General features: G+C 43.0%; 1 pseudogene; it reads right to left on the bottom strand.

The window, feature by feature from the left end:
• Nucleotides 1-72: 72 nt before the first annotated feature.
• LOC113052405 (olfactory receptor 6C3-like) lies at nucleotides 73-8,931 on the bottom strand (annotated as a pseudogene).
• Nucleotides 8,932-14,352: the final 5,421 nt, after the last annotated feature.

Raw genomic sequence — 14,352 nt, forward strand, 5'->3', positions numbered from 1 at the left:
CTCTTTCGAAAGGTTAATTGTTTTTATAAATCACATTCAAAAATGTCTTACTTCACAGAACTATGCTGAATATGCAAAACAATAATCAATAAGGCATTTCTCTATTTTTCAAACATATAATGGCACACATTAAGATGTGGTGCTATCTCTTGTTCTGATATTCTGCACTGAATAAAAAAGAAATAGCTGCAGGGATATTCTAATAAAGACTATAATTCTCTGTAAAACAATGACAAATGCCACAATACCTGGAATGATGCTTATTGTTGTCCCTGAACTGTTTGTGGAAGAGATCCTGAAAAGCTAAGTGTTAATCTCTCAAGGCAAAAATGACAGGATGTAAAAGAAAGTGAAGTCAGACCCAGCCTTTATCCAGCTCCTGTCAAAAAAAAGAAAAAAAGAAAAAAATCCGTTATTCTCTGAGTGATGTTGTGATCTGTCCTGCTGAAAGAGCGGGGTCAGTCCTGGTCGTCGTGCACATTGTAAATAATCACATTTCAGCAGCTAGTTCTCATCAGAAGTTGCACCAGGTGTGTCCCACTATGTTCCCTAGCACAAATACTGTGATAGGAGAGACTGAGTTTTAGTTCCAATGGTTTTAGCTGTTTTGATATCGGAAAAAGAGGGCATGTGGGAACACCCACCAGCTCCTGCGTCCTTGCCAAGACTTCCCTTGGAGAGCAGCTTCTGTTTGCTGGAGTATCGGCTGATACTGGTGAAGGAAAGGATATTGATGGCTAATGTTCCACCCAATAAACTGAAATCAAAGGCTGGAAACAGCAGAAGGATGTCTGCATCTGGAGGCAACTGACGTCTGATTAGCACCGGCGGCGCCAGGGGGGGTCCTGGGGGGTCTCAAGACCCTGCCAAAAAACGCCTTGACCCCCCATTTGACCCCCCCACCCTCTTCGTGATTATATACATATATATCCGGGATAAATATATATAAAAATATATCTTTAAACTACGCAGAATAATAATAAATAATTATTATTTCGACATTTATTCGTACACTGAACCGAGAACCGTTTCTGTCAGACGCGTCTGATTCGAGAACCGAGGAGCTGATTATACTGCACATTTGTGATTCAGTCAAAGAGTATAGAAGTAACTTAAAGTTACTTAAAGTAAAGTTACTTCTATACTCTTTGATTCAGTGTGAAGCAGACTGACTCACAGTTCGTCTGAACCGAACTGATTCTTTTGATGATTAATTCTGAACTGATTCTGTGCTACTGTTATGAGCTCGGGTAAACTGAAGGCTTGAATGAAGGGCAGTCATCGCGAATGACATTACATCGAGCGCAAAAGAACCGGTGAACCGTTTTTTTTTCCAACTGGTTTTATTTCATCGAACTGTCCGAAAGAACCGGTTCACTTGAGCACCTGCTCCTTTGCCCCTTAAGACTTAGGTGCCCTTTTGTCAAAGCAAAATTTCCTCGATTTTTTTTTTTGAAATAACATTCCCTTTTGTGAATGCCCGCCCACGCCCAATCATAATATTAGTACAATTTATTAATAATAATTTAGCCGTAAATAAAATGACCACCATGATGACCTTTCACCTTATGACGACGACCTCATCCAACCAGAACGATTCCTCACGTGCATTTTTTAATTGCTAAAGGACATTTTCAACACTCTCACAGGGCAAAGACTTAGATCTCCTGACCCAGCCTCAGCAGGGGAAAAAGCTTCCAGGACCACTTGCTGAAAGCGAAAGAGGTTAGATGCGAACTTAGGAACATAGTTAGGCCTGGGCCGCAGCAGCACCTTCACAGAGCCCGGTGCAAATTCCATGCATGAGGGTGAAACAGAAAGAGCCTGTAAATCCCCAACTCTCTTGAGGGAGGATAAAGCCATGAGAAGAAGTGTCTTCAGTGTCAGGAATTTATCCGGTACAGTCTCCAAGGGCTCAAACGGATGCCCTGATAAACCTAGCAACACAATGGATAAATCTCATGAAGGAACTCGCACGGGGCGGAAAGGCCTCAGCCATCGCGCACCCTGTATGAAACGAGAAACTAGTGGATTAACGAGAAACTATTCGTGTTAAGCTGAAATGGCTCCCACGTAAACCTTTAAAGTGGCTGGTGTTACTCCATCCGAAAAACGGTCCTGTAGGAACTCCAGCACTGAAGCCACTGGGCAGTAAACTGGATCCACATTACGATTGCCACACCAGGCTGTAAACAGTCTCCACTTAAAAGCATATAAGCGTCTCGTAGAAGCTGCTCTAGAATTCAATATAGTCTCAGTGGTTTCAACAGAAAGACCGGGACATACTAACGCACTCCGCTCAGCTTCCACAGATCTGGCCTCGGGTGCCAAATCAGTCCCTGCGCTTGTGATAATAAATCCTGTCTGAGGGGAATCTCCCATGGAGAGCCCGCTAGCAGACTGATCAGATCCGCAAACCACGGCTGCGTGTGCCATCGCGGAGCCACCAGCAGCAGCTGTTCCACTCTGTCCCGCCGTATTCTGCATAATACCGCTGGGATCAGACGAATCGGAGGAAAAGCATACAGACTGGTCCTGGGCCAGCTGTGAGCTAATGCATCCACACCCAGGGGCGATGGGAGGCATAGGGAGAACCATAGCGGGCAATGCGTAGTCATGTTCGACGCGAATAAATCCACTTTCGCTTTGCCGAATATCCGCCATAAAAGATTCACCGTCTGGGGGTGTAATCTCCATTCTCCCTGTTCCAGAGCCTGTCTGGATAGCAAGTCCGCTCTGAAATTCAATTGTCCGGGGACATGAACGGCCCGGATCGACAGAAATTTGTCCTGAAACCAAAGAAGAACATGCCTCGCCAGCCTGCACAGGGGGCGAGAGTGTAATCCTCTTTGATGGTTCAGGTATGACACAACCGCTGTGTTGTCTGATCTGAGCAGCACATGACGGCCGATCAGCAGATCCGCGAAATACTGGAGAGCCAGAAAAACTGCCAGTAATTCCAGTCTGTTTATGTGCCAGCTGCACTGAGCCGCTGTCCACACTCCGTGGGCTGGGCGCCCTTGACAAACAGCTCCCCAACCGGTCAAAGACGCGTCCGTCGTGACAGGCTCTCGGAAAGCATAAATTCCCAGCCGAACTCCTGTCAGGAGAAATTCGGTCGACATCCATAGTTTTAGCGACATCACACACCGCCGTGTCACCGAAATCGTTATTCCGCCTTCTCGTCCACCACTGAAAGGGGCGCATGTGAAGCAATCCCAGACGAATCACGGGGGATGCTGCACAATCTCACTTTCACCGTGCGACCCGCTTTGAAGTGCCGCACGCATGACGCAATCGACTGAGCGCGCGGGAGAGAAAGCTTCGCTGTCATCGCGCGAGAATCCAAATCTATTCCCAGAAAGGTTATCCGTTGAGAGGGGATTAAAACACTTTTCTGGAAATTCGTGCGTAAGCCCAGGCTGTTTAAATGATTCAGCACAAGATCCCGGTGAGAGTGTTACTGAGTCTGCGATTGCGCTAGCACCAGCCAATCGTCCAAATAATTCAAAACACGAATGCCCTGGAGCCGCAACGGGGCCAGAGCTGCGTCCATGCATTTGGAGAAAGTACGGGGTGCTAAAGCCAAGCCAAAGGGAAGAACGCGGTACTGATACGCTTTGCCCTCTAAAGCGAATCTGAGGAACTTCCTGTGTCTCTTCACGATCTGAATATGGAAATACGCATCCTTCAGATCGATCGTAATAAACCAATCGTTTGGTCTGATCTGAGACAGAATAGACTTTACCGTCAACATCTTGAATTTGCTCGGCCTGAGTGCAAGATTCAGACGGCGTAAATCCAGAATGGGCCGTAATCCGCCGTCTTTTTTCGGTACCACAAAATAACGGCTGTAAAAACCTGCCTCCATCTGAGAGGGGTGTACTTCTTCTATAGCCCCTTTGCTCAGCAGAGTTGACATTTCCTGTCGCAGCACCGCCATTTCCGTAGACTTCACCGTCGTGGAAAGAATTCCGCGGAAAGGAGGCGGGCCTTTTCGAAACTGAATGGTGTATCCGTGACAAATTGTGCGTAACACCCATTGAGAAATGTCGGGCAAGCGTTCCCACGCGGCCCGAAAACATACTAGCGGTCTCAAAACTTCCGCTTCCTGCAACGCTGTCATACTCGTTAAAACGTCCGGGCACGAAAAACCTGTGGTGTTCGTGCACAGGGGAAGCGTATGCATAAGAGTCGTTGCGTCCCATTGAGTATAATCCTGAAACGTGTCCACGGCAGGAATTAGGCCAACAGATTGAACATCGGGCTCTGCCGCTAGCGAAAAAGAGGTGGCTGCGCGAGCCGTCATAAACGGGCCGTTTGTGTAGGATCCCTGAGTCGCCCCTCGAATTCCGAAAGCAGGATTGCGCAGAGTGTCTGAGGGAGCGTCTGACATTACAGCTCGATCCAATGCCGCTCGAGGCGCTGTTTGCGGCGAGACAGTCAATGTTTGAGCATGGGGACTGCAATGAGAGTGTAGGATGCGCGAAAGCGGTCCGACAGCACTCTCTAGCGGAGGGCACAGTCCCTGGCAAGCAGCAAAATGATCAGGAGCTGCTATTTGGTGCCCAAGAACGAGAGGCCTTTGCCGTCGTGAGATTAAGCCAGAGGTGGCACTCAACCGAAATCAAACCGGCCATAGAACGGCCCACTGCACGAGCGGTATGTTTGGTAGCACGTAGCCGAATTAGGTGCAAGGTGTTCGGCGAGAGTCTCTTCCACCGGGGGCATTATTGTGTAGTCTTGGTTCGCCATATCAGAAACGGTGGCGAAATCCGCGGCCGCAGCATTAGTAATCCGTGCCGAAAACGGCTGTTTCCAGGACCTCGAAACCTCCTGGTGGAGGTCCGGGAAAAAAGGTAAAGGCCTCCGGGGCTGTGTAGGTGTCCGACTAGTTAAAAAACGGTCATCCAGCTTAGAAGAGGGTTGGGCCTCGGCCTTGTCAACCTCCCAGTCTAGCCCCAATTTACCCACTGCACGAGAAACCACGTCCAACAGCTCACTGTGGGGGGGGAAACGCGCCTCTCCTGCCCGCTAGGAGGGAGAGGGCTAGTGTCGGTCGCGAAGTCCTCAGACCCCGAGGCCGCGGTGGATAAAACGTCGTCATCATAGCGTCCACAACCGAAGGAGATGGCGGCGCATGCCTCCGGTGTGGGGTGTAAATCCTCATTAGAGAAGACGACAGGCTCAGTATAACTTTTATTCTGCAGCAGGGTAGGGGAGAGCGAGCGATGTGGAGAATATTCCAGCGCTGCGCTGTCCACGAAATCCATGTCGCACGTGTCACCCCAGGCCCTCGCCTCGTGCGGTGCCTCGGCAGTCGCAGAGGTGACATGACGGGGGTTAGACTCGAGGGCGACATCGGAGAAAACTTCCACCCTAGAGCGCAGTACTCTGAGCCGCAGGCCATCACAATGGGGACAGGAAGAAAGGCCGCTAAGCGCCGCCTGTGCGTGATGCAAAGCAAGACACACTACGCACCTGTCATGAGTGTCACCCGCCGTGATGTACCTGGTACATGGCTCCTTACATTTACGAAATCTCATCGTGTCCGCCAAGAGGAGTTAACACTGCTCGAAGAGATCGCTGGAGAACGCGAGATGATAGGGCACAGATGATTCGCTATTCCTGAAGGAATGAAATCTGAGCGAAATGGCGTGCGGCACCCAGGGATATCATGCGTGCACATGCGTAGGGTGGTGCCATGCGCCATTTGGCCAATAGGATTGGCGGGATGGTATAGGGCTTCAGACATTCGTCACACCGAAGGTGTTCCCATAAGTGGTGACGTCACCGCAGCATCGAAGTGACCTATGAAAGGGAACCCGATTTCAGGAAGCAAAATATGCGGAGGTCGCATGATTTCATAATCATAATAATTTTCGTTGCAAAAAAGTCACATATATCTTAGCAGAAAGTTGAAAAATGTTGCGTTTACTTAACACAAGTAAATCGCCATTATTTCCCAATGGGAACCTTATGAAGTGACGTAATTGCGCGACGTGAACATCATCTGTGAAGCCCGCGGTGAAACCAGGGTGAAGCACGCAAATCATTCTCATCTGCCAACAAAAGTAAGCGCAAAAGACGTCGCGAAGCAGTTACCGGTGTGTTACATGACAGTGGGGGCAAATTATTTTGAGAGAGGGATGAGGATGAGTATGGCGAATGATAGGCCAGTGTTAAAGGCTACGCAGTTAGCTTTCATTTTCACAGTGGACTGTTGTAGTTTCATTCAGAAGTTGATGCACCTCTACAGTTGTAAGATTGTACTTTTTTGTTACAGAATAGTACCAAAACCTTACAGTTGTAAGTATATTAGTAGTATGTAAAATAATTTACGTTGCAATAAGAGATTGCACTTTGCAATTCCTGTAAACAGCATTTGTATATTTGTGTGTATATTTTTATTTGTATTCATTTTTACAGAAGTAGTTGAATATCCCTTTTGTAAAGCTAGAGAAATTGTTTGACTCAATGTTTTGTAAGTTTGAGCCATGTGTTAATTAAGGTCTGAAATAAAACAGAATGAGAACTTAAATATTCTGTGATTTAGTATGCTTGCTTATCATAGGAAGTCATAAGAAATGACTCATTACAGTAAGGTAGTAGCCTAGTGAGAACAGGGTGTTGGGGGGGAGGGGGTCACCTTTTTTTCTCTTTTTCATCAAACCGCAGTTTTTGCAAGTTCCCGCAATTTCATCGCATAAGATTGCAAAAATATCCCGCATATTCCATCGCATTTTTTAAGAAAACCTGCCGCATAATCAAGGATTTTTGCCCGCAACAATCACAAAAAAAATCCGCGTTTTTCTGGAGGGACTGGGATATGAATAACAAATGTAGCCTGTCATTTGTTTACATTGCAAAGGTGTTCGATTTTAGGCAACAACAACTACAACAGAAATTATATTATGTATCACTAAATTCCAGTTTATCATTTTTTTATGTTTTGTATCAATATTTAATAGGGGTGCTCCGATCACGATCGGCTGATCGTTAATTTGCATCTCGTCAGTAAAGCCGGTTCTCTAATCAGCTGTAAATTCCATCAGGTGCGTGATTTCACATAGAGCAGATGTTACTACACAGAGCCGTTGTTAATAGAGAAGATGCGCAAATCCACTTCATTTTCAGCGTTTTTGGCGCATCTTCTCAGTTAACAACGGGTCTGTGTAGTAACATCTGCTCTAACCGCTGATTAGAGAACCGGCTTTACTGACGAGATGCGCATAACGATCAGCCGATCGTGATCGGAGCACCCCTAATATTTAAGGTGGACTTATTGATTAGGTGCAAGAGTAGTAGTGATGGTTAAAATAATAGATTAATGCTGAAATAGTAAATTGAGCCTTGTTCCTAGATGGGCCGAGAGTGGAAAGAAATAAATCAAATGAGGAGATGGAGAAAGAGGAAGAAAAAGAGGGAAATGTAGAGGCACAAGTGATAGAAAGAGAGCATGGAACTGCAAGCCAGGAGACAGAGGCTGGTGAGAAAGAGGAAAATGTAGAGGCACACGTGTTTTCTATAGTTTTTACTATAAAAACTGTTCTTAATTATTCTATTATTTATAATTTCTAGAAGAAAAAGCCATCAGGTTGGGACAATTTAAGACATTTCAGTTTCTAATCCCAGAGCTATTATTATTTTAAACTTAAAATTGTCTTCTCTATTGTTTCTTTTTCAAAACTGCATCAAAGCATTTGCTGCTGTATCAGTACGCACGTCCTGATTTTGCCAAGTTCGATGTGTTCCTAGGTCAACATATTTTGTTGACCCTGGAACAACATTTTACTCCAAAAATATATTCTTAACCATATCCATACACCTAAACCTAACCTTAACCATGAGTAATCCCTTAAATCAGAGGAAATGATAGATGAATGACACTGATGTACAAGCACCAAACACTGATTTTAAGCATAAACTTCACAAAATCTATAAACTGGTTGTTCAAATCTGATTGGTTAATCACAATGTTGTTCCAGGGTCAACAACGATGTTGTCCCAGGAACATGTCTCACTTGGTAAAATCAGGTTAGGCTATCAGCACAATACATAACCAACCATATCTACACGTGAATCAGCAAGGAATGCAATACCATATATTGCTGTATTGATATTTTGAAAAGCACCATTTAAAGCCTTGTTCCATGTGCCCCTTTTATACTTTGAGCACCTGCCCCTCCAAAGGTCTCTCCACGGCCCTGTTCAGAAGGAGTTTCAGCCACGTTAAAAAAGTTAACCGCTTAAGTCATTTGTGGATTATTGGTCATATTAAGTTTGAGCATATTGTTTGCACACTGCAATTGATTAATTAATTAAAAACAAAGTAGTTGATATGCTGTGTTGTTTTTGTTGGTTAGTAGCAGTAATATGCAGTTATTACCCGTGTCTACTGTGTTTTTTGTTGGTTTTTGTGAGACCCCCCTTGAAATGACCAGGACCCCCCATTGCCCCCCCAATCAAAATTGTCTGGAGCCGCCACTGCTGATTAGTAAGGGTACATAGTTGCACATGCTGCTGCATTCATTGTACTCTAACGTGAAGCTGTTGCTTAGCATGAGCGGAGGCATTGCCAGTAAGAAGCTGCCAGACCAGGATAAGATAATTAGGAACAGGGTGTAATTTTGTGTCACAAGAGTGTCTTTATGCAGTGGATGCGGGATTGCCACACTGTGCTCCACTGTCATCAGGAAGATGGTACTAACTGAGACAAAAGTGCATCCAGCAAATACTGGAACAATTAGCATGCAGGGTTGCCAAGGTTCTGAGTGAGGCTGTTAAGCAACTCTGGTACCACATCGGTGGTGTGTTGGTCACCAGAAGAGAGATTTCAGTGTATACAGAAAATGGTACCACCAAAACTCCAACCATCGTGTTGGCCAGGGACACTGCAAGACAGATATAAAATATGACATTGTTTAGATTTCACCAGACTATTTTTTATACTATAGATCTGCATTCAGACCTGACAGAACTGAGTGTGGAGTGGGCCAGTTTTGATTTGCTGAGTGCGGATGTGGAAGGGGAATATACTGATGTGTTTGGGCGAGAAGATTAAGGTTAAAAATAAATTTTACTCGAATAAATTTTATGCTTTATGCTACAGAATATTAGATTTTGCACAATAAAATAGGATCTCTTCTTGTGGAAAGTTGCAGCCAGGGCAATATGTAAAAGAAAAAAGATTAGATTAGATTAGATTAGATTCAACTTTATTGTCACTGCACATGTAGGTACAAGGCAACGAAATGCAGTTAGCATCTAACCAGAAGTGCAATAAGCAGTAAGTACAGAATAAAGGTCTATAATATGTACAATAACTATACAGGTAAGTATTATGGACATAATTTACAGATATTAAATACTATAAGCACGATATACAGATAGGTGTACTATGAACATACTATACAGATGGGCTATGTAAAAGTGTATGTACACTATAGGCAGAACTATGAACATAATTTACAGTACAGTATTGCAATGGACAGTAAAAAAAAATATTTCAATGTGCAAATGGATTATACATTGTTCCTGGATGAACAGGCAGTAGTGCAAGTAATAACAAGTTACTTTTTGCTTGTTGTGAGTAAATAAATAAATCAGAGTGTTGAAGAGGGGGAGGAGTCTATGTGTGGTGTGGGGGGTGTTGAGGGGTGTCAGAGGGCAGAGTTCAGCAAGGAGACAGCTTTAGGGAAAAAGCTGTTCCTGAATCTTGTGGTCCTTGTCCGGAGGCTCCTGAAACGCCTTCCGGAGGGGAGGAGGTTAAACAGTTCGTGGTCAGGGTGAGAGGAGTCCTTGAGAATGCTGCGAGCTCGACGTAGACAGCGTTTCTTCTGGATGTCCTCAAGAGCAGGAAGTGGTGTCCCTGTGATGCGCTGGGCAGTTTTCACCACCCTCTGCAGTGCCTTGCGGTCAGCCACTGAGCAGTTCCCATACCAGACTGTGATGCAACTGGTCAGGATGCTCTCGATCGCACACCGGTAAAAGTTCACCAGGATGGTTGAAGACAACTGGTTCTTCTTCAGTAAAGATGCCATTCAGACATTTACTTTGTAGTTCATGAAGAAATTTGTTGTTACAGTTAAGTACTTAATTTTTTCTCTCTCACATTTTTCACATTTAAAAAAGAAATATCAGTTTTGTAACATTACAAGATAAAAATACTGTAACACTTTATAATAGCGTTCATTATTAATCCACTAACAAACATTACATGATGCTAAATAGATCATTAATATATATTCACTAGGGGTGTGCCAGTTTCAGAATTGGTGATGACGGTTATGACGTGAGTCAAATGTGACGGTTCATAACATAACATAACGTATGCTAGTGGATCTGTCGTAGAGTCAGTTGGTTGTTCTTGGAGATAGCGGGTTAACTCCGTGTCAGCGCGCGCTCTGATCGGTAAAGGGGCAGAGATTTCAGACCTCCGTTTATTAAGGAGATGTGTCACAAAACTCATCATCCGCGCCACAGTTTTTTGAGCAAATTTCAAAGCCGCACCCGTCTGTTCTAGAAAGGATGCAGCAAAGATATTTAATGCTAATGTATGAGGCATAGGCCTACGCTGAGTTTCATTTACGATGAGATGCGCTCTAGTTCACAGTGCAGTGCAAGTGAACGCGGCACGCTGGTGCTTCCATGTCACGGTTATCATTGTCTGCTATATTTGCTTTTTATTTATTAAAATACATGCAATTGGTTGATGAAACATTTATTAAAATTAAGATAAAATTTGTACAAAACGAAATTCGTTTTTTTTTTTTTTTTTTTTCCTATATTTTATTAGAATTTTGTATACAAGTAACAAAAGAAAAAACAGACAGGAAAAAATATACAGAATAGAAACCACAAGCAAAACAGAACACAAACACCAAAAAAAAAAAAAAAAACACACAAACAGGGCATATTAAAAAACAACAATAATTAAGTACACTGCTGCACCACTGACATTAGAATCTCAACACAAGTACTAAACAGAGATGATAAAGGTGGTTGGCACTCTATGAACTCCCTTGCTGCTCCAACTCAGTGTTATATTTGTCAAGGTGAGCCAAAAATGGCTCCCAAATATCTGAAAATTTATTAAGATTGTCCATCATGCCATAGCGGACCTTCTCCATATGCAATATACCAATGAGCTCACTTAACCAGATCCTAAACTGAGGCGCAGTATCTGACTTCCAAAGTTTTAAAATCATTTTCTTTGCAACTACCATTCCATACATAATTGTGCTTTGCATCGAAACTCTGTGATTAAGTAAAGAAGGAGAAACCCCAAACAATGCAATCATTGGGTCAGGTTCAAATATACAGCTGTACATGTCAGAGAACCACTTAAATATGCTACACCAAAAATTATTCAGTTTCGGGCATGTCCAAAAGATGTGAGTCAGGGAGCCCTCTGCAGATTTACATCTGTCACAAAGGGATGAAATGGTGGGAAAAATTCTGTGCAATTTGGTCTTTGAGTAGTGAAGCCTGTGCATCACCTTAAATTGGATTAACTGATGTCTGGTGCTAATAGAACAAGATCGGATCCTAGCAAGACCCTCCCTCCAAACATCATCGCCAATCTGCATTCCCAGCTCCTCCTCCCAGGAGTTTTTCAAAAAGTGTGTAGCATAAACTGTTCGTTCAGAGAATATATTTACAAAGCCAGAGACCAATTTTCTAGAATCAAGTGGGCCCAACAAAAGCTTATAGATCCTTTTATCTTCCGGAAGAGACTCAAAGTTAGGCACACATTGACGAACATAATTCCTAATCTGCAAATATCTGAAAAAATGTGTTGCGGGAAGAGAAAACTTATTTTGTAACTGTGCAAATGTGGCAAACTTTTTATTAACATACAGGTCTTTCAAAGTGACCACACCCTTTAGCCTCCAACTGTTAAAAGACCCGTCCGAGAGGGATGGAGAGAATGCATGATTGCGATATACCGGAGCATGGATAGAAGTGCCTGGTAGTCGGCAGTCTTTCCTAATTTGCTGCCATATTTTTAAGCAATTAAAGATAATCATATTATCCATCTTAACAGTTGCAGGAGGTCTGGGTGTTGAGAAAAGAAGTGCTGGAAGAGAGCTATTTTTGACATCACTCATTTCAATGGCAACCCATGGGGGAGTCTCGGCAGATACCTCCATATTATATCCTTCCTGCCAATAAACCAGGGCTCTAGCATTCGCTGCCCAGTAATAATGCAGAAAATTCGGCAGTCCTAACCCACCCATTTTCCCTGGCTTATGTAAATGAGTTTTTGAAATTCTGTGTGCTTTAAAGCCCCAAATAAAAGGAAGAATTATCAAATCCAACGATTTGAAAAAAGATTGTGCCAAAAAAATAGGTAAATTTTGAAAGAGATACAAGAACCTCGGCAGGGAAACCATCTTAATGGCATTTATACGACCCAGCATAGAAAGAGGGAGAGTCCTCCATTTTTCAATGTCCCTCCTCAGTTTCTCCAGTTTCTCAAGAAAATTCATCTTGAAAATTAGTTTCGGGTCTTTCGGCAAAACTACACCAAGATACTTCAGCCTGTTTGTAATTTTGAACGGGAGATTATGCAAAAATTCAGTGTTGAGATCCGCGCCCAGTGACATGAACTCACTCTTCTGCCAGTTAATTGTGTATCCGGAAACCTCACCAAATGTTTTAATAAGATCCAGCAATACAGGAACTGATTTTTCTGGTTGTGATATAAAAAGAACAACATCGTCTGCGTATAGGGAAATATGGTGATCAACATTACCCAGTCGGATGGGTTCAATAGAAGCGTGATTCCTGATACTAATGGCAAGAGGCTCAATGGCAATGGCAAAGAGCAATGGGCTGAGGGGGCAGCCCTGACGTGTCCCGCGGTGTAATCGGAACGGCAATGATCTTTCTTGATTCGTGAGAATGGAGGAAGATGGATGCGCATATAGCATTGTAATCCACGATACAAATTGACGACCAAATCCAAACTCCTCCAAGGCCTTTACCATATATGCCCATTCTACTTGATCGAATGCCTTTTCCGCATCTAGGCAAAGGGCAGCCACCTTCGAGCCCTTACTATACTTATGATACATTATATTCATCAATCTTCTGACATTAAAAAAGGAATATCTATTTGGGACAAAGCCAGTTTGATCAGTTTGAATGATGGATGATATATATTTATTTAACCTGTTTGCTAGTAACTTGGTAAAAATTTTAATGTCTGAGTTCAGTAGTGCGATAGGACGAAACGATGAAGGTTCAGCTTCGTCCCTACCTTCTTTTAATAACAATGAAATATTAGCTTCATATAATGTGGGCGGAAATTTCTGGACTCCAAATGAATGATTGAACATCCTCAAAAGAAGAGGAGCAACCTTCATAGAAAATTTTTTATACAGTTCAATTCCGAAACCATCTGGGCCAGCAGCCTTGCCATTGGGAAATGATTTTAAAGCATCCAAAATCTCCTGCGTGGTAATGTCAGAATTCAAAGCTTCACAAGCAGCCGCACTTAATTTAGGCAGTCTTAGATGCTCCATCCAGTCAGAAACATTCCCTTTTGCTTTTGACCTATATAACTCTTCATAATATTCCCTAAAACGATCGTTTATCTTTTTAGGATCAATAACTAGATCTCCAGTCTTTAATTTAATCTTATGAATGGCTCTACTAGCTTGCAAGCCTCTCAACTGTTGGGCCACAATTTATGGGGCTTATCCCCCAACTCGAAATGTTTCTGCCTGATCTTAAACAATTGATCGCATATCTGATTGGAAAGTATAGTGTTATATTCATATTTAAGTTTAAGAATATTTTGTAAGGTGGAAGGGCTGGAGGAGGTCCTATAGAAAAGTTCCAACTGCGATAGTTCAATTTCAATTTCTGACAGTCGCTTACGCCGTTCCTTTTTCAGAGAAGATTCAAAAGATATTATGTGACCCCGAATCACAACTTTAAAAGTTTCCCATAAAGTGGAGTCTGTGACTTCCGAATTGTCATTACTCTCTAGGAATTCTGAAATCTTAGTGGATATATATTGACAAAATGATGCATCGGAGAACAATGATGGGTGGAGACTCCAGGTAAACTGCTGTTTTTTATAATTAAGATCAAGGACCAATGAAGTAGGAGAGTGGTCAGAAATGAGAATATTATGATATTTTGAGGCAATAACGTTGGATATCAATTTAGAGTCAATTAAAAAATAATCTATTCTCGAAAAGGATTTATGCATTTGTGAGAAAAAAGAATAATCTCTATCTGTAGGATGTCCAAGCCTCCAAATATCAACTAGATTCATAGAAGACATTAAGTCATTTAAAACCATGGAGGAGGTAGATGAGTAATTTGACTGGGCTG

This window comes from Carassius auratus, chromosome 32, assembly GCF_003368295.1.
Source record: "Carassius auratus strain Wakin chromosome 32, ASM336829v1, whole genome shotgun sequence".
Classification (NCBI taxonomy): Eukaryota; Metazoa; Chordata; class Actinopteri; order Cypriniformes; family Cyprinidae; genus Carassius; species Carassius auratus.